Source organism: Rhinolophus ferrumequinum, chromosome 2 (genome assembly GCF_004115265.2).
Source record: "Rhinolophus ferrumequinum isolate MPI-CBG mRhiFer1 chromosome 2, mRhiFer1_v1.p, whole genome shotgun sequence".
NCBI lineage: Eukaryota > Metazoa > Chordata > Mammalia > Chiroptera > Rhinolophidae > Rhinolophus > Rhinolophus ferrumequinum.
The window spans coordinates 24,957,915-24,984,928 of NC_046285.1; positions in this window are offsets into that span (position 1 = coordinate 24,957,915).

Genomic DNA, 27,014 nt, shown 5'->3' on the forward strand with positions numbered 1-27,014 from the left:
ACTATTTAGTGACTTTAGATGAGTTATTTAACCTCACTACCCCTCAGTTTCATCATCTGGAACAGGGGTAAGCAAACAATGGCCCACAGGCAAAATCCAACATGCTGCCTTTCTTTCTTTGTTTCTTTCTCTGTTTCTTTCTTTGTTTCTTTGTTTCTTTCTTTGTTTCTTTCTTTGTTTCTTTGTTTCTTTGTTTCTCTCTCTCTGTCTCTCTCTCTGTCTCTGTCTCTCTCTCTCTCTCTCTCTCTCTCTCTCTGTCTCTCTCTCTCTCTCCCTCCCTCCCTCCCTCCTTCCTTCCCTCCCCCCTCTCTCCCTTCCCTCCATTCTTTCTTCCTTTCTTTTTTTCCTTTTTCTCGCTTTCTCTCTCTCCCTCCCTCCTCCCTTTTTTTTTCTTTTTATAAAGAAAATGTTGTTGGAATACGGTTACTTTTATTTAGTTGTGTGCTGTCTCTGCAGCTTTTGCACCACAATTACAGTTGAGTAGCTGTGGTAGACTCTAAGGCTGGCAAAGTTTGAAATATCAGCTATCTGGCCCTTTACCAAAAATGTTGGCTAACTTCTGATCTAGAAAATTATAAGGTTGATAAAAGCCTCTAGCTCATAGATTTGTTAGGAGGTTTAAATGAGATAATCCACATACATAGTTAGCAGGGCACCTGGCATATATTGTTCAATAGATGTTAGCTGTCATTGGTGTTTCTAATAATAGTAATGTTCAGAAAAAGACCAGTGCCTGCAGATCAAAAGTTATTTGGACCAATAACCTCAGCAATTTCCGCAGTTGATGGAAATGACTGCCACGAGAGCACATGATGTAGTTTCACTGAACAATATTTATTAGGAGAGTAAAGAAAACAATATTTCTGGTGTCAGTCTCCTAGGTAAGGTATAAACATAATTAAAAGGCTGCATAAATAGATTATACCTTCCCATTTAGACTGTGATATTTTAAATCTTATTTTTTTCATCCAGAGGAAATAAATATTATTTCAAAAATCATAATTCATTGCTACTGTTAATTCAATAATATCAATTGTGTATGAGGCTGCATTAGAGGAGGGTATATCAATAGTGTTTGGCCAGACAGTGGAACAATTAGTAGAATCCCCATTTTCCCTAAGAGGTTTATTTGTCATGTCAAAGTTGCTCTGGTCTGATGCAACACAGATGGTGTTGTGACAGCACAAAATGATGAGTGTCACATTGTTTCTTCTAATGATCATCTTCTGCTCAATTCATCTTGTTTTGCAACCTTGGATCTCTGCTACATGATTGTTTTGAAAATAGGGAGAATAAAGTAGAGGAACTCACAGAAGATGCTGAATGCTTTTGTTATTATTATTTTTTTATTGGTATGGGGGTCCAGAAAGTACTAAAAGATAATATGGATGAGAATACAAAAAAAGAAAACAAAATACCAGCTTTGTCTCATAAGTGAAAAATAATGTACCTTTCTCAAAAACAGTAGAGGGCATTATAGTTTTATACAAAATAAATTCTGCTAAACTAATTTAAGCATCTCTATGACAATGCTGGGTATGATAAAGGAAAACTGTTTATATGTATGTAAAAAAGGATGCATGATAAATCATGATTTTATTTCTTAATTCACGTTGAAAAGACATAAAACTAGTAAAAGAATCAATGAAAGGATCAATAAAAATAGTGTAAATGTCAATATAAAAAACAAGGTAGTTCAAATAATATTGAATTCAAAAACTGACATGACAAGGTACTATTAACATATGCTTCAAATGAAATTTCATATTCATTTCAAATTTACATTATTTTGAATATATTATATAGCTTTCCACTTTTTCACACTGTCGTAATTTTTGCTTTAGATACTGAATTAAATGCCAAAATGGAAGTCTCCTTTATCCTATAAATTTTCCCTGAATAGTGGGAATTATGTAAAAAGATTAGGACAGTTTTTCTCACCTAAATCTCTTAAGAACATTCAGCATAGATGTGGAAAATTAGTCATGCTTTTACTGCCAATTTTTTCATACATTCTGAAAGACATACATGCTCAGTAGATGAAATGTGATCATAATGAAAGATTTTGCTTTTTTTTTCTCTGTGGATATGACAATGTGCTGGATTGGCATTCCATTCATATACATATATATGTATATATATATTTAAATTGTAGAACAGTGCTTTTCCTTGTTAGACATAAAAAGGCTGCTCTGTTAAGATTAATTCTGGCACATATTTTCTAGTGTACACTACAAAAGAAAAATATTACCCCCTGTAGCACATTTTTCAGTAATAAACCACACTAAAGACATCAGGCACTTCTCCCTTATACTGCACAGAGTGAAAAGCTTATTCATATGCTTTGCATATGCATAGTCTTGACGACTGCAAAATGAAATATGCACATAATATTTTAGTCAGTCCTATTTCACATTTTATGCCATGGATATATGTGTATGACTTTAAGGTTGTACCTTAAAAGGTAAATACTCTCTTCTATGTCTGGGGAAAGGTGAATACTAGAACAGACTCCTGGCCCCTAGAGATGGAGTCGTGTGTTGAGAACGGTAGAGGCCTCCTTCTAGCCCTGGATTCTATGTGACTAAGAAAGAAACTTTGATCTTGTTAATTAGTTTTATTTATCTCTCTTATAGTAACTTAGCTGTGCTATAATTAATATTAACAACAAATCTTCTAACTGAAAAAAATTACATCAATTGCAATGACTCTAACTGTCTCTATATCCATAATCATTAGGGAAAACTTCTAAATATCTCTGAGCCTTAGGTTCTAATCTGTAAAATATGGATGCTAACAGCAGCCTCACATAGTGGCTGTGAGGATTAAATGATTTAAAATACATAAAATGCTTTGGCATAGTTTCTAGTGTTGCGAATAAGTACTCAATAAATTTTAACTGTTACTGAATTTGCTATTTAGGAAGTTTGGAACATCGCTAAATTCATCATTAATTTATTATTCTTGTGAATAGAGATTATATTTAACTAAATAAGTTCCAGATAACTTTCTTGTTGCTTTAACTCACTTGATGCTGGGATACCTGTTGGCTGGATCTTGACCTTTCCGATAGATACATCTCCAACAGAACAGCTTACTCCTCAGCCAGTGATCACGTGTCCCTCAGCTCTGTCAGCTGAGTTTTGATCTCTCCATGTTTTATGCACTAAATGAAATAATGGTTGTAAATTGATTGGCATATAATTAGCACTTAATAATTGGAGATTATTATTATTTTTATTTATTTTTTTTTGCAGTAATTATTTATCCTTCAATTCATGGTGAGGAAAAAAATCCAAAGGTGTCTGGTGACTTATTCAAAGTTTCTTTCCTCTTTGATATATTTTTCCCCTTGGTGAAAGTAGAATGAAATTACTTTAAGAAGTAGCAAATGAAATTACTTTAAGAAATAAGAAGGCTTTGGTGAAAGGATTCTGTGGTAGCTAACAGAGTCAGTGGTAGAGTTAACCATTCAAATCTTAGGAAGGATAGAAAATTGAGACAGTCTTGGAATTCTATGGCCAGCAGCAAAGACCCTAATGCCAGCAGTACTCTCTGTTTCCCTCTCTTTCAGGAAAATTACATATTGTAGAGTTGCCAAAAATCTAGTTTCTCAGTATTGGAAAATGCTTGCATACTTTGGGAAAACTCCTGTCATACAGATATTTAGTATATACAAATAATGTAATATTTTATAATTATTATATTATTATGTAATGATGTGGCTTCATGTACTGTGGTATTCTCACTGATTTTCTTATGTCTGTTTTATCCTACCAAATTCACTGGAGAAGAGAATATGAAATGGGAATGTAAATCTCACTGTACATAAGTTAGATCCAACATTTAGCACAGCCCAGAGAACCAGTCACACTATACACAATTTTTAGTCATCTGCCATTTACAAGAACTGTAATATGCTTCTTGGAAACTGCAGATCAGTGCTGCATTTTTAAAAGCTATTAATTTTGTCTATATTTCATTTTTAAATAAATATTTTTTTGTACTGTTTTAAGAGATGGACTTTTTAGGCAGTTTTCTACCAAAGACTTGCTGTAATAAATACAATTAAAAATTAATTTGGATTTTAAATTCCTTGGTGTAGGCTTTGATCAAAATTTTCCTGCAAAAGTGTCATTCATCATTTACATTAAAGTATACATGGTGGTTGGAAGCTGGACTCTAGAACTAGATGCCAGGGTTTGAATTCTGATTTTGCCACACATTAGATTTGTGACCATCATAAAATTACTTAATCTCTCTGAGCCATAGTTCCTAACTGAAATCAGAACTACCTGCAGAGTTGTCATGAGCATTAAATGAGTTCATATGAGTAAGGTCCATAGAATAGAGATGACTATTATTATTGTTATTACTACAGAATAGTAATATAAAATTGCCTTGCAAATCCAAGACACTTTACATATGAAGAAAACTAATTTAATAATAATTCCTGAATCTAGGGTTTGGTGTCTTCTGCAATTCTGGAAAATTTTTGGACTACTCTTTCAAATATAGCTCTTTGGATTCTAATTGTACATGGGTTCGACTTTTTCACTATATTCCATATTTCTTTTATGACCTTTTTTGTATATTCCATCTTTTTCTCTTTATGCTTCAATGTAGGTATTTTCTACTGGTCTATTTTTGAGTTTACTAATCCTTACTTTAGCTATATCTGTCTAATTTGTTATTAAATTAATTTGTTGAGTTCTTAATTTCACTTATCAAAATTTCAGTTTAGAATTTTCATTGGTTCTTTTTTCTTTTTTTCGTTCTAAATTTCTGCTGATTTTCCAAACTGTATTTTATTTTCATGAATATATTAATAACATATTTTAATTACCATAGTTAATAATTATAATATATGGATTTTCTGTGAGTATGTTTCTATTATATTTTCTCTTTTCTTTTTAGTGTTTTTGTCTTATTGCCTGATATAGTTATTCTTGATTAAATGCTGGATGTTTGATCAGTAAATTTGGGTGATATTTATGCCTCTGTATGAGCTTATTTTCCTCCAAGGAGGACTTATTGTTACTTCTGGCAAACTATTAGGGAAGATGCAGATAACCCTACTTCAGTTTTTCTAAAGGCAGGGCTATTTTTAATTAGCTTTAAGGTCTACCAATTACATTCGTGAACTCATCCTAGAAAAAGTGCTACATACCTCATTGCTGAATATCACTATGGTCACCCTTAAGGTGCTCCCCTTGGGAAGCTATGCACCAACACCAACACCTAGCCCACCTTTCAAAGCAATTTTGGAACTCTTTTTTCTGAAATGGCCATCAGAGCTGTCATAGTATTACCCTTGATGTCCTGAATGTCATCAAAATGTCTTCCTTACAATATTTCCTTTATCTTCATGTAAAGAAAGAAGTCATTGGGGGCCAGATCAGGTGAGTAGGGAGGGTGTTCTAATACAGTTATTTGTTTACTGGCTAAAGACTCCCTCACAGACAGTGCCGTGTGAGCTAGTGCATTGTCGTGATGCAAGAGCCATGAATGGTTGGCGAAAAGTTCAGGGAGTCTAACTTTTTCACACAGCCTTTTCAGCACTTCCAAATAGTAAACTTGGTTAACTGTTTGTCCAGTTGGTACAAATTCATAATGAATAATCCCTCTGATATCAAAAAAGGTTAGCAACAGTGTTGCAACAAGTTCTAAAAGTTAATTGTTCGACCTCATTTACCTATAATACCTCTACTGGAGTATCCTAACAGAAAGCTAGAGCATTTACCAGGTGGTCCTTCGTAGTGCTTCCTGAATGTCAGTATTATTCACCATTTCATGAGGTTACCCCAAGTCTGCTTAGCTTCTCAGCCACTGATTTCTACAGTTTTATCTTAAACTTTCTGCAGCTTGGACAGGGCCACAGCTTATGAATCAGTAAATGCTTATTGAGGAAAACCAGTGCCAAATACCAGGTTTCCACGCTTATTTTTTCCTGTGGGATTTTGGTCCCCCATTTCTTATTCTATGGTAGCCCTCTAGTATCTTCAAACAAATTTTAAAACATTATAGTTAGCTTTTCCAAGAATTCTTGGTGTGAAGGCTGGTATAAAAATACCAATCACCACAGTCATGTGTTTCTGCTATTTTTTTGCCCTTCCCATGTTTTGCTTTGGAAAACATTTAAAGTGGGGTCTATAAATGTGAGAGATTTTTAGAATAAAATGAACTAAGCTTTTGCAAGTGAAAGATGATGTGGTTACTCTCTACAATTCCTTAAAAAGGTAGCAAAAGCCTGTAATTGTGGGCTTCACTTGGGAATTCAGCTTTTGTGAGCCAGTTTGGGAATGTGAAGAACAACCATATTGGTGCATTCCATATCACTGAAGTCTGAATAGACTTAGGTCCCAGTCCTTTATAAACTGGGGACTGCTTGTGTTTCTGTGTTTTTGTTTTTGTTTTTCCCTTTTCATGTTTTGCTTTGGAAACTGGGAGCAACAAATGTAAGAGAATTTGGCACTTTGAAGAAGGCTAAAAGACTTTTGATATATGTGTCACTTGATTTTGTGGGAGTAACGTTGTAGGATTAAAGGTTTTACTTAAACACAAGACAATAGTTTAGTGTTTACCAGAGGGGAACGGGGGAAGGGGGTGGTAGATGAGGGTAAAGGGATCAAATATATGGTGATGGAAAGAGAACTGACTCTGGGTGGTCAACACACAATGTTCACCACTTGTATCACATTCTGTATCACATATAGAATGTGATATATAGGTGATATACTATGGAACTGTACACCTGAAATCTATGTAACTTTACTGTCACGCCAATAAGCTTTAATTGAAGAAGAAGAAGAAGAAGAAGAGGAGGAGGAGGAGGAGGAGGAGGAGGAGGAGGAGGAGGAAGAGGAGGAGGAGGAAGAAGAGGAGGAAAAAGAGGAGGAAGAAGAAGGGGAAAAAACACAAGCATTCAGGAATCCATTTATCAAGGAAGGTGTGGTAGACCTGCCTCCTGCTGAGGATCAGAACCAGCTATAGTACACCATACATATTTTGCCTTGGGTTTTATTTTTCCCTCTATACTTTCATGTGTTAATGAAAGCAGTTTCTGATCCAGAATGACTATTTATCATGGATTGCATGTATTTCTCATTGTTTTAGTTCTTATTACAGAGAACATCATTGGAAAGGCATCACACTTTCATAGACGACTTATCTGTGATTAAGATAGATCACCCATTGCTTCATAAGTAACATCTGGCATCAAAGATAATGCCATTGACTTGAAATCTCATAAAATGTAACATGACATCATTAGATTGAAGAAAGGACTGTCATTCTCTCTGGTTGTAATGAACCATTCCTACTAGAAAGTCACATAAAGGTGCTTTGTAATTTTCCTCCAAGATCTATAAAGTGACAAACACATTTTCTGTATCTATCCTAGAAGTTTGCTTCTGTATGACAGAGATCCTTGAACAATTAGGAAAAGGATGTAATTCTGAGGCACAGATCCTGCTTCACTGAGTAATTTCCAATTTGCTAACACTTATTTTGCTGCTCTATAACCTCAGATACTAACAGAGGAGAAAATTGATTTCTAATGAAAAATATGTTTCCGTGGCCAATGTGGCCCATAAACATTATCACTTTCCCTCCAGATAATAAATTTAAGAGAAAAAACTGCATACAGAATTACATCATTGATAGGTTTGAATTGATGAGAAAGCTTTACTGTTTTCTGGGAATAAATCAAGAAGTCATTTTTTTTTTCTTCCAATCTATAATGATGTCAAGTCAATGCTGGGAACTCTCCTGAGTTCATATTAGTTAATTGTAGTTTCAACAACAACAGAAAAGGTTTTTACATTAATTAAGGACTATAATAAAAGATTTCTAAATTATTATAAAATAATAATAGAATAAAAATCACAAATATTTTCTTCAAAGAAACTTCTTTGATCCAGAATTTTAATTCAGAAATTAGGTATTTTCAAGAGCTTAATTCATTCCAGTACTGATTGCTTTATTGCCTTTGAAAAGTTTTGCTCATATTATCTTTCTTATGGCAAAATGCAAAAATTATGTTCACATTTTCTCTATGAAAATTATGTCATTTTAAAGGAATTAAAAATCATATGTAGTGAGGGTAGAAAGGCTAATAGGAATTGGTGAACATGCTTCTCATTTAAAATCTGTAAGGTTTGAATTCAATAAATTGAAAAATCTGTAAATGATATACAGTACTAATATACACACAACTTTTAAAAAAATCTTCTACAAATGTTTAACTGTTGATTTATCCTTCTCTATGGAACATGTACAGTATCAGGAAAAACGTTTATAATCAAAGTGACATTGTAAATATAGATGAACTATTATATTGTTTTAAAGCATTTATGTAGAAAAACAGCAAACTCCTGCTCTACTACTCTCTAATTCTGTAGATTCAATCCCCAGAGGTAGTATTTTCCAACTCTTTAGCCATAACTACTATTATTCACTTTTTAAATCTCTTTTGTAAATCTATGCAGTTTTAGAAAATATTAATTTAGGCAGTATCTGTTTACTACTTATTAAGATGTTGAGGGGTTATCACTTTACAGTGCTCAACCTTCTCTCTTTCTGATTATCTCATTCGCCTATTTGTTTTTCCTTTGGTTAATAATTATTTAATTTTTCCATTTATTTGTTTTTATATATACCTATGATCAACTTTCCCTCAATTTTTCAGAACAACCTAGTAAATACCAATCATCGTATGTTCAAAACATTCCAACTTATTAAATAATCTATCAGTTCCATTTCATTTTCTTGGAAACCTCTTCTCCTAGACCTCCACCCATCTGCTCTGACCTGGAATAACTGTTCTCTAGAACTAAAGAACAAATGTCATCCTGGTATTTTCCTTAGTTCTCTCCTCTGCTAGATATGCTATTTCTTAAATCTTTTCTCTTCCTATTTTTTGGTTACCCTTCATTTGTCTGGAACACATTCTCTAGCCTTCTAAAAAACAGGAGGTAAGTATTTGAGGCTTTTTGAATTAGGGTACATTATAGGACTCATGTTAAGTGTTTATGGCACAAATTCTGCTCAAAGTGCTGTGTCAATGCAGCCTGCACATAGTGGGCAAACCTGAAGATCATAAATACTGCTAACTGGAGGCTTGCTAATTTTATTCCATTAGATTGTAAGAGGGGCTGTTTCAGCATTCAAGGGTCTGCTTAGTGTTTTTTGCTTTTTTTAATTTATTACTGGAGCATGTGGTCATGGCTAAATACTGCTTGTTTATGTGAAGATGCTTTTTATTTTCTCTGTTTGCTTGAGTGATGTTTCGGATGGGATATTCTGGTTTGAAATCATTTTTCCTCGCAATTTTGAATACTGGGACTCACTGCCTTTTAGTATCCAATATTGCTCATAAGTAATCCAATGTCACTTTCACTTTTTAAAATTTATTGTCATTTCTCCTTCCCCCCAAAATATTTTGATTTCTATAACCCATTAAGTTATATCACTTGTGAACCCTCTCCAACCTCCGTCCAGTCCAGCTTCATCACTGGTAGCTGTTGTTGGTGTAGAAACGAAGGGAACTTTCTGTTTAGGCAGATATTTATTTTTTGCTCTTGGCTCCCTTCAGGCACTTTTCATAGTTCAATAAATTGTCTCTAGGATTCCCTTTCTCCCATTGTTTCATACCACCAGGACTGTAAATTTCAAGGTAGATTTATATTCCAATTGATTAAAAGAATATACCTGGCAAGCTTGATAATGAAATCCAGAGATGACTCAAAGTAGAGTTTAGGAATGATGAAGATGAATTATAAATGGACTGGTAGTGAGCACTGAGCCTGTTTAACAAAAAACTAATGCCAAGTAAAAGTGAAAATTATGATTAAAGAATTAAATACAAATTTGTAAATATTGGGAATTTGAAAATAATTAGAAATCCATGGATTGTGCAAAGGAACTTTAGGAATTCCATCCTACCTTCTTTTTGTATGAGGGAATAATAAATGCAGAATGTCTCAGTCTACTAACTAGAGAAATAATGGTTTGAGCATATTTCTTAAAATTATAAAAGTAACCTTCCAGACAAACTGACTTAAAGTAAGCAGCTGTCATCCTCTGTAAGAACTGAAATCTGATATTCTCACGAGACAGGGAAGATATAAAATTATTAGTGAATTTTATATCCTCTTCATTTTAAAGAAGTATTTATTTGTTGTTGTGTCTGCTACTGTAACTTCTTTGAATAAAGATTCCAGGTTATTGATGAGAAGAAACATTGCAGATGAGAAGGTGGCCATGGCAGTTGCTAAGTATCATTTGATACAGATTTGATGTTGATAGAATATGAATTTCGTTAAATTTTACCATGTATTCATTTTCTTTCAGAGACCAGTACATATTTTAATTGCTTTTAAATTATTCTTAGTTTCTTTTTAAATTGATATTTCTGGGATGACACTTTATGCTGTGATTGGGCTACGTGTTAGTTTAACTCTATGTGTTGTACATTTGCAAATGCTAGCCTACATATTTTGTAAGATTACACTTACCAGTTTAAATATATTCAGAATTTTGACAGAAAGAAAAGGAGAAGTGAATGGTTGGTTAACCTCTTCAGTTAAAAAGTAAAATACAAATCAGTGCCTGAAGCAAACTAACTTTCATTCTTTCTTAGTTTTCCCACCAGCCACTCATACGTCTTACTAATGACAATTCATTTATAAATACATGTTCTATTTATTGCCTGTAAAATCATATGATTGAATTCATAAAATCTCAGTGTGGTAAGGCACTTAGTAGGTTAAATGACTTGTCCAAGTTCCCTTAAGTAGTTAATAACAGAACAAGAATTATAATTTTTTTTTATGTGACTGAGTTAAATCTTTGCACATTAGCGTACTCTCTTTAAAGCTATGATTCTCAGATATTGATGTACAATATTCATTAGGGAATCACTTGGCAGTCTCTCACATCTGGGTCAGACTCAGGAATCTGTCATAAGAACTACTCCATTTGTCATAGTCCACACTTGGGTATACATCGTTTTAAGGTTGTTTCTATTAAAGCAGTTCAGTGGTCACTTGTTTTCACAAAATACTTATATCAAATTCTTTCAGGCCTGATTAATAATATTAAAGTAATTTTTGTCCCAGTCCTTACAGAAAGAAATCAAATGAAATCTAACCTCAATGTGCTTTATTGTACCGTTTCCAAAAGTTGAAAATAACTGATTATTATGAAAATAAGTATGCAAAGTATTTATTTCACATCATGGTTAACTTGAGTGAACTTCTTTGAAACCCGTGTAAATCTTTAGCAATCATCATTAACTTTCAGTCCTAGAAACCAATCTCAAATTCTTTTCTTATAGGCAGTCACGACTTGTAGGCAATTGGAATTTGTGTATCCCATCAGCAGCGTTATATCGTGTTTTTCTTATCTGCATTATAAAACTTTATGAACCTAGGCTGTAATACAACAATGTAGTTCACAGTCCATTGGTGTTGCTGAAATCAGTCTTCTGAGACGCCTGTATGGACATGATTTCGCAGGTAATGGGCTGTTTCAGTTCTGCTTGAGTTTTCATTGCCATTTCCATCGGAGCAACAGCTGTATTTTACTGTTGTCATTTGGAATACATAAGGAAATCTGAGAACACTGGCATTCCTTTTAATATTGTTTCCCCATAAATAATTAGGGTAAGTGTAAAGAGTGTGCAGTTTCTTTGAATAAAAGAGACTATAAAATTTGTGACAATTTAGCATATTTTCATAAATCATAAATACATTCATAGGCAGAACATTCTCCATGATGGTTTGAGTCACATTGTAGAAATTGTCAAATTTTAGTAGGCCTTATTTTTGGCAAATTAATTTTTTTTCACAAAACAGGCAAATGTCTTATCAGTAACAAAATGGGAACTAAAACAACATAAATAAATTAATTTAGCTGGTGAAAAGATATAGAATTTTCCAATTCAGAGGTTCACAAACTATGACCTGTGCTTTGTAAACAAAGCTTAATTGGAACATATAGCTACTACCATTAGTTTGTGTATTGTCTATGACTACACATAACCTATAACAGTAGGGCTGAGTAGTTGTGACAGATAACCATACGATCCACAAAGCCTAAAATAGTTACTATTTGATCCTATACAGGAAAAGTTTACTAACCCCTCATCTAATCCAGTGGCTTGTAGCCTTCACAGAATTCTTGGAGATCTTTTGAAAAAACGCAAAAGTCTGGACCTACTACATAAGGATTTGAATTCAGTTTGTCTTAGAGTTTTCTACATAATTTGAATATGCAAAAAGGATTGAGAGATATTATTTGACCTCTAAAATAAGTTTACATTAGCTATAAAGTACTTTGCATTGTTCTCAGAGAGTGAGAGACCAATCAGAGAGGCTCGAGTTTGTCGGATCAGTCATAGCTTCAGATAAAAACAAATCCAAGATGACTTTCTTCCTTTTTTGGTTGACCAAATAAATGTTTCACAAATGACCCGACATGCCTTGAGATGATCCTAGAGAAGTTGAACACAATATAAAATATAATTATCGTGGTTCAGAGGAAGGAAAAATTACTTTGAGTTGAGCTGTCTGAAAAGACATTGCAAGTTTATGTTTTGAACTGTGCCTAGATGCTTCAAAGTTGGGTAGGATCGAATGCTTCAGAAAGGGTCATTGTAGAAATTACATTGTTTGCATTTTTTTCCCTTCTCTGCAAGTCTGCCTTAAAATTCCAGAATCAGGGTTTACCCATCTTGTTTTGCCTTAGTCTAATTCAGTTCAAGAAAATGGATTGGATTGATCCAGGCTCTATTAAGTTTTTAGCATATCACAATGAACAAGACAGACATGACCTTGCTTTATTGGATCTTCCACACAGCAATGCTACTTATGATAAACACTTTGATAAAGGAAATACCTTCCGGTCATATAGGAGAGTTTCTTACTCAGACTTGCATGAACTAGGAAGTCTTTTCAGACCAAGTAAATTCTATGTTGGGATCTTTTGAAAGATTGGTACAGAGTAAGATGGAGTAGGGGATTATCAAAGGAAGAAGGATGAGGATGAATAAAACAATAGCAATAAGCGGAATAACTAGCACAGTGTACTAATGATAGACATGAATTTGGACAGTAATTAGGGTTAAAATTTCAAGGACTTCTTTAATACCACGCTGAGGAGTCGATTTTCCACACTATAATAGGAAACGCTAGACGTTTTGAGCTGTAGAATGACATGATCAGAGGGCAAAAATACTATTCTGCTGATGTTTGGCAGGGGATATTCAAGAAGGAACAAGCAAGTCTTGAGAAAGGAAATCCAATTAAGTGTCTGTTATAGTCTTTCAGGGCACAGAGACTGGTCCTATGAAACCTAGCAGGGCCAATAGTGAAGGAGGAAAACAAATGAGTTTCAAAGGAAATTTGCAGGTATAAAAGATACAGGACTTGAGATTCGTTATATATAAAGAGGAAGAAGAAGGACTCTGGGATAACAGAGTGTCTGGCTCCATCTTTATTAAAAAAAAAAAAAAAGCATTTGATGTTCCTGATATTGATGTATAGAATTTACTACTTCAGTTTTATATCTCTCTTGCCTCCAATTCTGCTATTGAAATTACCATAAAAAAAATCTCTGGCTCTACTGAGACCACCAATGCAAAGTCAATTTGCTTCATGACCCTTGAGGAGAGGGTTGAATTTGAATATTTCATTTTGTAAATGGCTGGGGGCTTACATTGAAATGAGCTGTGACACATTCACAACTATCTTAATATTACAAAATGTAAAAGGCAAGCTATTTGCATACCTCTGTCTGCCAGCTTTAGACAAGAAACCCCTTTCACCTTAAAGATCCATTCATCCTTCCAAATGATCCCATTTAATGTATGACTCATATCCATTCAACTGCTGTACTTAGAACATTTAAAGGATCCATGGGCCATTTACTTCTTTTAGAGATTGTTAGCAATGCTATCGTGGGGATTTATGCTTCCTTTACCATGTTTCCTGAACTGTAAGGTGGGTCTTTACTATTCATTTATCTTAGTCCTGGAAAAGCCAAAGCAAAAATAAGAGAAAAGTAGTGTGAGAGGCAACACTTGCGTTTATTGTTTATACATGGAGCCTTGGTAAAACAGTATTTAGCATTCAAATGATAAATATTCGGCAAGGTACGTATCAGCTATAGAATTACCCAGTGAAAAGAATAAGTTTTATCTGCATTCATATTGAGTCCAGGTTAATCATACATCATATTTATTGAAGAAGTACACAGCTTTGTATGAAAGCAACATGTTTTGTGCATTCTTTTGCTAACTTGCTACACTTTTACTCCATGCATTGTCAAATTTACTCTTTCACTTTAATAGCCAAACATTAAATGCAAGTAGGTGTGGGGACTGAAAGTGGATAATTGATAAAATTAACTATCTTTTTTTTAATGTAATATCTTCTTTCCTTTGCTATCCTTTCTTACTAGACTATAAAAGCCTCTGTAATATCACAAATTACTTCTTCCCATATGCTAATTTCGTACCTACTTTCCAATTGTAGCAGATATTTAGGCTGTATTTAAAAATTTCATTGAATTTCCTTTACGACCCACTCTCACACTGAACTCTCTTAAAGGCACTTTTTTTTAGCTGTCTTACAACTAGGAGTCACGTTTTTTTTTTTTTTTTTTTTCCTCTGTACAATTGTCACTGGTCTCACTTCTGGTGTCTGAAGTTCTTACAGAGTTAGCATTCTTTTGGTAGCTTTTAATCTACTTGAGTTTGAAGTAGTTACCTTGAACCCACCTGTCCTTGCCATTTCCAAAAGCAGTAAAAGATTTCAAAGATTTTTGTGCATAATTATGGATAGTAGGGATACTTTCTTTTATAGGAATTCTCCAATCAATATTTCTTCATTGTGTCTCCATAGGAGGATAAACAAAAGAAACAGTTCCTGTCCTAGGAAACTTTAAGGAAAAATCCAAGGTGCTTTTCATTTAGAAAATAATTAAATGACAGGCATGATGATACTGACTATAGACATACAAATAGGTATTCAGAAAAGGAAGAGAATTCTAGGGCTTGGAGTTATTGGAAATGCTTAATATCAAAGTAGGGCTTTAGCTGGGAAATGATGAATGAAACTAGAATAGGCAATAGTGAAGGAAGACTGTAACTACTGTAAATAGAGAAACTGGCCTAAACAAACAGGTGATCTAGCCTCAGGTTATATTAGAAACCCCACCTAATGAAATCATACACATGTGCCTCTCCCCATTTTGCTCATGGGTGTGTCTGCATTTCTGGACTTAGTATTGGTTTGACTCTCACCTCTGTGTATCTGATCTTGACTTGATGAACTGGCACTGTCCATCTTATGTTGCTGATTTTAGTTTTATTTGCCATGTCCACTTCACCCAAGATCCTGGACTCTTCAGGCTAAACCAGGCCCAGTTTTTGTTTTATTCTCTCCTTGATTCTACCTGCTGTTTTTGATTGATTTGTGAACCTACACCATGCTCTTGTCTTTAGTGGTGTAGCAGAGGACATAAAATGGAAACTGTGATTTATTTTGAGTTACTAATGGGCTTTCAAACTTAAGTATTTATTTTCTAAGATACATATAGCCTCTCTTTCAGAATCTGCTTTTACTTCTGTTTATTACAAATTTTGAAAATAGAGGTAATAAGAAACTACTTTCAATATGTTGCAATACGTCCAGAACCATTAGTTATCATAAAAAAGCAAAACAAAAGCCAAAACAAAGGAATCATCTTGAAAACGATGACTTTGGTATTACTGTCAGTCCATAAATATGTGCCATGGATGATTTTAGGTCCTGGTCACTTAGAAAAAAAAACCACATATATCCCTCAGGAAGCTTGCATGTCAGTGTCAGGAAGAGGAAAATAAACACACAAAAATAATTGAATAATTTAATTTCATGTGCTTGTAAGGTTTAGAGGGAGAGGGTGCTCTTTTAGGTAAGGTGTTCAGTAGAAGTATCTTTGAGGAAGTAATATTTAAAATGGGACGTATACTTAAATTGAGACAGGACAGATGAAAAACAATTAGTCATACTAATTACTGGTGGAAGAATACAGGCAAGTGCAACAAATGCAAAAGTCAAAGTGGATGTACTCAAGAGACAGGTATGAGGATAGTATGCTCTGAATCGAGTGGGAATGAAGATAAAAATAAAGGCTTGACTACAGTAAGAATAAAGATAAAACTAAAAAAACATATGTTAATATTTTAGATTTCTACACAAGTAGATGTTTTTCCAATGTGCCATATTTGGTCCAGCTTTTATAACATATTCTGATGTGTTGTGGCATTTCTATTTAATTTTTTGCTTACCTTTATGGGTTAACTGAAGGTCAGTTATTTTGGAAGACTAAATCAATTTCTAATCCTGTGGAGGAGTCTGGCTTGCAGCAAATTCATCACTTATCAAAAATCAAAGTAAGTTTTTCTTCCTTTTTAATATTTAAAATGTGATAAAACTTCTCTTCCTTATTACATTTTCCAGCAGGCTTAAAGTTTATGTTATATGTGGGCAATGCTAGATGAAGGAAATGCTAATAAAGTGTAACCAAGGGTTCATTTTATGTGAATGCAAAATAGATGTGTGTTTCGCTTCTTTATTCGGCATGTGTTGATGAAATTTTATCAGTTTTACATGTGGGTTTGAATCCTCGAAATTTTCCTTATTAGATCTGTAAACTTAGAGAAATCAAGAAATCTTCTGGTCTTTATTTGTCCCATCTGTAAAATGGAGGATCATTTTATGAGGATTTTATGAAGATTGAAAAAAGAGAGGAAGTATGTGGAAACCCCTAACTCATTGCTTGGCCCATGTCACATTGCACAATAAATGCCTGAGGTTGTAGATGTGAATGTGGGTACCTACTGCTCATCTTTCTTTAACGTTCTCTTCCTCCTAAAGCTCAAGAACTCGTTTGTCTATAGAAGTAGTTCTGTTCGGAATGACATGGTCTTGACCAAATCAAATAGATATGGGATATTTCAATCAGAAAACGGTTTGGGGGCAAATAATCTGTTTGTTGGTAATGATTAAATTATATATTTTGGGACCCATTCCTACTCTTTTATAGTGGTTTAGCCAGCCCTTCTCTGAAAGAAGGAAGTTGGTTACTTAATAGTAAGCTTAAATTTCTACCAGGTCACCTAAGAGATTTCTTCCTGCTCTGTGTTCTCGTTTGTAAACACCCTCTGAAATTGTCTTTTTATGTTGGCCTACGGACAGAAAATATCTCAGGCCTCAATTGTGGAATTCTCAGCTGACTTCTTATTATCTTGTCTGCTCTGTGTTAAAAAATCTGCATTTAGCCTCCATTTTTGCCTCTTCCAGCATCCATGTACTTGACATTGCAAATCTTGACTGATTTACTAAGCTGGTCCTTGACTGGGTTACTCACTAGCTTTGCTTCCTCTAGACAGAGCTGGCATCCCAGGGACCTTTGCTCCTACTGAGACTTCTATTCTATTGATTGTTCTCAATTACTTTTTACTTTTTGATGTAGTGAGGTGCCAGTGAATTCTTCTTTCACTCATGAAATAAGTATGATAGGTTGCTGAAATCAAGAGGCAACTGAGGAAGAGCTGATAGGCATGATGTGATTCCAAAATCACAGAAAGATACTGTTTTTAAAGCATTTATTTTACATTAATCTCACTAAGTCTAAATTTTGAATTTAAGTAATTTTAAATATGCTTAATTGTTTTTGGCTGAAGACATTTTTTATCCTTTCTCTGTGTTTCTTGTGTTCAAAGCAAACAAAGAAAAGAGTGGGAAGTGTTTTGATTCATAGCAACATCATCAAAGTACGCATATTTATTAAACACTCAATCTTGAATGGTGTCTTGCTTGTTTCAGCAAGTTACATGTAAGCTCTCTCAACCTTTTTAATACTTATTACTGAAGCTAACTTCATGCTATCTTGGGATGCTCCTGGTACTGTCCTTTTTTCTCTTACCTTTGCTTTGCCTCTCTTTTTCTTCTCTCACTGTAAGTGCTGTAGTGGGGAGATGTGATATTTAAATTAATAGGTTTAGTAAAACATACTGTGTTTCCCTGAAAATAAGACTTAGCCAGACCATCAGCTCTAATGTGTCTTTTGGAGCAAAAATTAATGTAAGACCCGGTATTATATTATATTATATTATATTATATTATATTATATTATATTATATTATATTATAGACCAGGTCTTATATTATATTAAAATAAGATTGGGTCTTATGTTAATTTTTGCTCCAAAAGACGCATTAGAGCTGATGGTTCAGCTGGGTCTTATTTTCGGGCAAACGCGGTAGTAAGAGCTATGGCAAAGTACCGTGGGAACACTGAATGGAATGATGCTTTCTTTCCCCAGAATTCAGTGAGAAGTTGAAGATCAACTTGAGCCTTAAAGTGTGTGTATGGATTTGTCAGGTGGACAGGAAAAGTGGGAATTTTAAGAAGAGGTAATGGTGGATGATGACTTCATTCGTCAGGTTTCTCCAGAGAAACAGAACTGATAGGTTCTTTGTTTGTAAGTTTGTTTACTATGAGGAATTGACTCATGTATTTAGGGAGGCTGAGAAGTTTCATGATATACTGTCTGCAAGCTGGAGACCCAGGAAAGCCAGTGGCATAATTTCAGTCCAAGTCTGAAGGCATGAGAACTGGGGAGCCAGTGGTATAAATCCCAGTCTAAGGCCTGAATACTGATATCCTGGCTCAGTGGGCAGAATGGAGGTAATAAGGGTGAATTCCTCCTGCTTCTGCTTGCTGTTCTATTTAGGCTTTCAATGGATTGGACGACACCCACATTGGGGAGGACAAGCTACTTTACTGAGTCCACCGATTCAAGTGCCAATCTCATCTGGAAACACCCTCATAGACATGCAAAGAAATAATTATAATCTGGGTACCCCATGTCCATTCAGGTTGATACATAAAAGTAACCATGAATGGAAAATAGTCAGTTGTTCATTGTGACTAAACAACTTTGAAAATATTTTAGAAATACGTGTGAGTTTTTCCAAAAATCCTCCTTTATCTCTAAATCTCTTAGGTTAGTCAGGGAATTTAGTGAGTCTCTCAGTCTGTGTGACCTGACTTGTATTTTAGCTTCCCCTCTTTCATCAGCCTGGTAGAACTAAGGAAGATAAGTTGCGTATCTCAGTATTGTAAAACTTTCCAACATGATTGCAAATTGGATGAAGAATCCTCTTTTATTTCTGACTAGATGAAAACTTCCTGTGGAAATGTGTAAACTGAGTTTCTTACATTCCTCAACATAAGTAATCTCCTTCCAGAGAAGGAAAAAGCATATAATTTGAGAGCTCAAAATAGACTGAAAAGTCATTTATTTTATTGTTTATCAACCTGTAACCTTATAGTTACCTGAAATGCTTGTGCACCTTTTTGATTACTCCTGAGTCTCAACCCCATAAAAATTCAGAAAAATTACCTGACATCTGCTGGCCCTCCATTTAGAGATGAGTCTACAATTCTAATAAGTGAAATGTTCCTTTGATGTTTACAGATTCAACTAATGGTAGAGCCAAACATGACTGAAAATTGTTGTGTTTATTATTATGGCAGTTTTCTAACTGGTTGATAAAAATTAAATGAGAATAAGACAGTGAATCAACCATCTCCAAAGAATATGAGCAAAATCAGAAAGTTACACTTCACTGAAAATTCACAACAGAAAATTTGTTCCTCAGACATAACATTTGTATTCTGGAAGACAGTTAGCTTTTCTCTGCCATCCTAGACTCTCTTATTAAGTGGAACCGGGTCAGTTCCTAGATCTTTGTCTGGTGGGATATCTTTATATGACTCTTCCATAGATCATGTTTCCTCTGAAGAGCAAGTCTTCCATCTCTAGTGATTAAAGTAAAATAGGACATGTATAAGTATAAACCAAAGGCTCAAACTATACTTTTTTTTTTCAGTATCATGCCCATAAATGCTAATCCATAAATTCCTCTATGGCTTTCTATTGGTTCCTCTTCCTCTATTCATTGACACTTCCTGTTTCTCTACCTAGTGATCCTTGTTATCTATCCATGCATTCCTCCCTCTAGCCATCAAAATGGTTTTTGTCTGTATTCATCTAACCACACAGGCATCTTCAAATATTTAATTGTTTTCTACACTAAAACAAAAATTTTGAATATAGAAAAGAATAACAGTTGCTAATGACACACATTTAAAAATACATAATTTTCTATTCTAACTCTACATTCTCAATATAAAATTCTATGTGTTAAATAAAACTCTTTCATTTTGTTTTTAAATATTCCACTGACAAACAACCATATGAGAAAATACAGAGAAATGTAAAAGGGTATATTCATGCCAAATGCTCATCATCTTGCCACTTTGAAATAAGCACCATTATGTTTTTATTAAAATTCTCTAAATTATTTTTCCCCAATGGATATATTAGGATCTCAGAGTATGTTTTAGAGACCTCCTATGGTAGGATTTGTGAAATGATCACTAAATTTGTTGGGTGATTGTTAAAATATAGGTTCCCTAGACAACTCCTTCCGCGAGCTATTGCATTACTATCTCTGGGATGATCATTGTGTATCTTGAAGTTTGAGAACCAGCCATGAACAAATATATTGATATTTTAATAGTATTCCTTCATCCTTATTATTATTATTTTTTTGTCTTTCTAAAGTCTCAGCTAATAGTCTACTGCGGAAAAAGGGCTTCAATTGTTTTCATCAATTTTGTTAAGTTTATATTTGTTTTTTATTCAAAGTGGAACAGAAACTCAATAAAAATAGCACTTTACTGTAGCTAATGCTCGTCCTGAATCCCTAGAAAACATTATAAAGACCACACATATTATACTAGACTTCCGTATCCTGCTGTTAAAATCACAGCCACATCTGCCCAGTAAAAGCTCAGAACAGCGAGAGAAAATTGTCAGGTCTCCTCTGTCTTTTCTTCACTGAGCATGACAGGGGCTTCTTGATCCTGAAGTTTTTCCTCTCGGCAAGTTGTAGTCCAACTTGGAAACAGATGAGATGATGCAAACAGCAGATAATAACTGTCAACAGGTTTCTGAGGAAATAAAATATTTCAGAAAAATATGATAATGTTTGTTAATTGTTGTTTGAAAATTTTTCAGTTCACCCTAATGACATGACTTCCTGTAAATCACTCTTTACATATCAAAGAAAGGCAGACAATGCTATGCTGTATCTGATGCAGTATTTTGTGGAAGCCTGGGGGAAGAGTAAAATCAGCGGATCCTCTATTTGATGGCAAAAAGATCATTCACTTTTTTTTTTGGACAGAAAAAACAGAACCAAATGTTTATTTGGGTGCCATTTATATACAGCTTGCTTTCTATCTTCATGTGCCAGAATTATATAGTATTTCAAAGAATTGCTTTTCTGGATCTTCGTAATGAAACAACTAACTTTAAGGAAAGGAAGAGATTGTACCCAACTAAGTAGATCAATGCACATATTCATTGAAGCAATATGTTGACTCCATGCCAACCAAACACTGAGCTAAGAGCTTTGTATAGTGTTTCTCACTTCAAATGAGTCTAATCTCTTGATTAATTTGTTTACTTATATTTGTCTACTTATTTATTGTTTTTCGCCGTCATTAGAATATTAGCATTGTCTTTCCAGTACCTAGTGTGTTTGGCACATGGCAGATGCAGGAATATACTCTAAACCTGGTCTTCCAGGCTTCGTGACAAAGAATTGCTCCCCATGTAGCCGTGCTCTATGTTCCTCCCGAAGGCAACTACCAGTGCTCCACTTACTTGTTTAAAAGTCTTATATTTCATTTCAAATAAACTCTATAGTCAAAAACATAACTTAAGGCTCTTCAGGGATCAGGCTCTAACTTTCTTACCTAGTCTTATCTTTCACGATTTGCATGCATATATTATCCCACTTCAAGGCCTTTGCATTTTCATTCCCCAGCTTAAATGCTCTTATGGTTCTTGAAATCCGACTTAGTCTGCATGCCTGTCTTGGTTGAAGAGTCTTCTAATTTCCCTGGAAAGAATTAGCTTTCCAGGCTTTGAAATGTCAGCTTTTGTAAACTGTCTCAGGACACTCCTCACAGGGTGTCTTAAATCACTTTATTGCTGTCTCCTCTTCAGGTGTGTGTTTCTTTCATACTAGATGAATACCTTGAGAAAAGTAACCATGTCCCCCATTCAACCAAGTATAAAATAAGTGCTCAGTCTTTATTTATTGAACAAATAACTGGACATATGGGAGAAAAAAGCCTGGAATGGAAACTTGATTATATTTACTCAGAAACAAAAAAACCCTAGTATTTTCTAGAATAAAAAACCCCTCTGAACTATGCAGAGCTATCTTTGTGCATTTTATGTGATGATTACCTGTGTGTTTCTAGTAGTTTAAGAATTATAAATTAATAATTAACTAGCATTTGGATGATTCTGAAAATTTGTGTGATTTGAATAAGATAGCTAACACAGGCCAAGTAAATGCTTTTTTTCTCCAATAATTAAACTATTAAAAATGTTTAACATATCATTATTTTGGTTTATTCAGTATTTCTAGAATTATTTGATTATGTCTATCAAAATTAGTAACATTTGAAATTCATCTTTTTCATCATAGAATACAAACCAATTTATAAACTGTAAAAACAATCTATGACGGGAAAGATATTTTTTGAACTCAGTATATGCTTAATGGTTATGAATATAGATTTAATATCTATACTAGAAAATTTCATGAAGGAATTTATGTGATTTTTAAATGTGTATCATCTAAAATTTTAGGTGAACTGTAAGAATATTTTCAGTAGATAGAATAACCCATGACTTTGAATGTAAAGTTTTGAGAAATACTTTGATAACTGCATCGGTAACTGGGCCAAAATGGACTATAAAAGTGTAACTAGGAATGCTTATTATGCCATTTAAATATTTTGAGACTGTTGTAATAAATAACATTACTCACCTGTAAATTATCTGTGATCACTGCTGAAGACAGAATTTGAGATTTAATGGATTGCCCTGTCTGATTCCGGTAGTATTTCTCCATTAAAAATTATTTTTAAAGAATTTGTTATTAAGTACCTTCCTTGCATTAGGTGACGTGTTTAGGAAAATGGAAATGAATAATACATTTGAGACTTCTAAAAGCCTAGAGTAAAGATGACACTAGAACAAAGGGACTAATTATTTCTTCAGAAGACATTCCAGGTTCATAATTTTTATCAATGCTCCTACTTTGTTTTTCTATTTCATTTACTTCTATATAGGAAAATCACATTAAAAGTGACTCATCTATATTTCAAGCTTATAAGAACACAAAATTTCTCACAAATGCACATTCTATATATTTGACTTTTTCCCCCCAATGGACACCATGCCATATAGGATCCAAATAATTAGGTAGTAGAAGACATGCTTATGAAGAGATGAGTACTCTTTCTTTCCTTCCTTCCTTTCTTTCTTTCTTTTTCTTTCTTTTTTATTCTTTTTAAAAAAGTGACTAAAATGCCTGACATAGCAAGACATTTTAAGTACATGTCCTCTAGGGAATCTATATCATCAGTGAGGGGTGGTGTTCAGGTGTTGACTGATTGATCTTAATAAGGAACATGATCCTCCTGGAATAGATTTCTTCCCAAACCCTGGGTGTGCCTCCCAGGAGTTCAACACTTGCCTGACAGATAGGTGTCAACTGTGTATAGACACATATAACTGAAAACTCAGTAAGGAAGGAAGCTGTCTACAATTCCGACTCAGAGGATAGGGAAAAGAAGAGAGAGAGGATTGCATGAGTTTCACAGTATCTTCCACCTGGAGCAGATGGATAGAAAATGTGGGCTCTGAAAGGAGTCCTCAAATGTATCTTTTTCAGAAACTGCTTCTCATTTAGGTTCCTTACCTATATCGTGACCCTTTCAACATATCATTAGTGATGAGCTTTGGTTGTAATTATCCTGAGATATATATCTTTCTGTATTAAAATCAGATAGAGGTGTAAGTGACTGAAACGGATGCTCTCCCAGGAGAAACCTTTGGCCACAGGGAAGTTAGACAAGACATAAGAAAAACAAGGAATTTGAGAGTAGAGGGAACTGCGCAGCGCAGCAGTGAGAAGGTAGCAAAGGGACTCTAGTATATTCATTTTTGATAAGGATAGACAAGCTCACCCTACTCAAATTTTCTCAGGGCCACAGAACTTCATTCCATACATTGTCACAAAATTGCAGGGAATGAATCATAGAGACGGAGGGGACTGTGATTCAAGTGCTGAAATTGTGCTCTTAGAGAGGCATTGTATTTTGCTTACACATCCTTGGAAGAGACAACAGAATAAAAGAGAGAACAATTAGAGAACAGCCTAAGAAAATGGAACAAAAAAGATGGGAGTGGTGTGGGGAAAAACACAAAGCTGTTTTTCTAATGGAGATTTAGGGATTTTTGAGAATGAGCCACCACCAATTTTTGAAAAATATGATGTAGGCACTTATTATGATTAAGTGGCAACAAATTAGCATGTAAGACTCGTGGTTCCTGCTTTGAATTTATACTTCCCTCCTAACTCCCCCCTGTTTTCTTTCCCATTGACTGTAAGTGAAATATATATCATAATGACGGGACTACAGCCTAAATCTAGAGCTAATTCTAGAGCTGGCGAGGCCCTTAGTGAAAGTCTAATAAGCAGCTACTTATCTATTTTTCTATCACAACTGCTTTTGTCCCATTTAAGAACCTATTTCATAATTTCTCCCCTCTTACATATTCCTTGTGCACATTTGTTTCGCAACGTTCGAAATCCTATTATATTATTCCTAGTCACCTATTATATTACTCCTATTATTCCTATTATATTACTCCTAGTAATTTATTTTTTGTGCTATATATGTAACTTACAAAGTACCATATCAAATTAGTTTACTTCTGACAGTTGATATTTTAAAAAAAATGAATAAAAACAAACAAAAAAGGCTTTCTAGTTTCAGTAGCAAACATGAAAATAGCACTGACCTCTGACGTTGGTTTTGGCTGTGGCCTGATTGGCCTAATAGCAATTGGTAGCAGATATTAAGAAGATAATTTTTTATGGAAATCACTCTTACAGCTAAGTGATATTATGAGTTTTATATTTTATGTAGCTCATTACAGTTATAAATATCTGACAATGTCTGCATAAACACATTTTGCAAAGGAATTAATAATGCCTCTTTCTAACAATGGCTGATGATAAAAGTTCACACTCCAGTTAACCTGTAGTACCCGGTCCATAGAGCTTCGTAAGCAGGTATGTAGATTTTATTACTCTGTCTCTGAGCAGTGTTAAACTTTTGCAGGAATATCAACTCTGATGCGTAATTCTCCATTTAATATTTGTCTATAAACTTACTAAAATTCTTATTTTGGTGTGGACAAGCTGAAATAGTAAAACAAAACCCATTAAGTGTATCAATTCATCTGGATTCTCTGTGAAATAGTACTAACTGAAGTACAGTGGCCCCACACAGTGACCCTAACCCTTTGGCAGGGTGTTGGCATTGAGAGAAGTATACCTAAATCTGTACCTCAGGTAACAAAGAGTTATTATGTGAGTTGTAGCTGTATGGGTAGGAGTACCTGTAGGGCTGCATTTGAACTATTTGCCAGGCAGGGTTCCTTAGTGTTCTCGACATCTACCATGCTCATAAGTGTGGGTAATGATTAGAAAATGAGTGTGGAGAGTAGAGCTACAGATCTTTCAAGACTCCTATTAAAGTTCCTCCTCCATTGTTAAACTTTCTGATCATCCCAACCCCCTGATCTCTCCATTCTCTGAATGTCTCTAACACTTATTATCACATTCTGATTATGGCTTTTAATAACGTGCTGTCTCGATCATTTTCTAAATCTTTCTGGTGTCCTATGTTATAGTGCTCACTCTAAGTAGGAGAAAATTGCCCCTTTAACTTCTTTTGTCTCTTCAGTGGGGTCTACCAAAGGGCCATTCCATTACTTCAATAAATTCTAGCCTTGTTGAATAAACGAGTGTAACAACTATTAAATATTTAAACAGTTTGAAATTAATGTTTTGTTTTAATAAGCAAAATGGTAAAATGGGCTGATTATTATTAAACATCTGATAGAATGGATAGACAATGAGTTGTAAAAAGGCAGCACTTTTTAATCGTCAAGACATATGAAAGAATACATATTGCTAAAATATAGTGAACCCTGTCCAGCTCAATAGGAAGAGGTGGTGTTAAATGATGTGTTTCTTCCTTAGTTCTATTTCTTTGAAGAGTTTGAGAACAGTGACTACTTGTCTGTTCCTGACTGTATTTAGGAATACTCTAAGTTGGTAGAGCCTGTGCCTTGAAAAGTGATGGACTACTTTATTTCTCCAATAATATCTTATTTGCACAGAAGACCTAAACAATTTAAAAACATGGAGAAGTTAGATTCAAGCTTTAGTTATTAGAAGAAAAGTGAAGCATAAAATATTGGGTCAATAGGAGCACATGACAGTATGTTACCTTCTCACTGAAAAATTGGAATGGTACTATTTAAGCACATCCTTTAGTCTCAGGACATAGCAGTAAGTGCAGAGGGATTCTCTGTAGCATTGGCATCTAATCATATGACCTTTGTCTGGATACTTCAACTTTTTCAGCTTCAAAACAGTGTCAATACATCCTATTTTTCATTTACTCATTAACTAAAAAATATTTTTCTGGCCCCCTTATGTGTGAGGACCCTTTCTTGGAACTTGGGTATTCAGCAGGAAACAAAGAGGTAAAGTATTTGCTCTCCTGAATCTTACATTCTAGCGTATTTTTGTGTGTATGTGTGGGGGGAGTGGCAAGGTAAGGTGTGCAAAACATCGAGAATATAGACATTCAATAATAACAGCTATTATTTATTGTGGTGCTATTATGCACCAAGAATTTTACATACACTATTTCTCATAACACAATAGTCTGTATTTTAAATGTGAGAAAACTGACTTGGTGAGAAATTGATTTGGTAAGAATTAA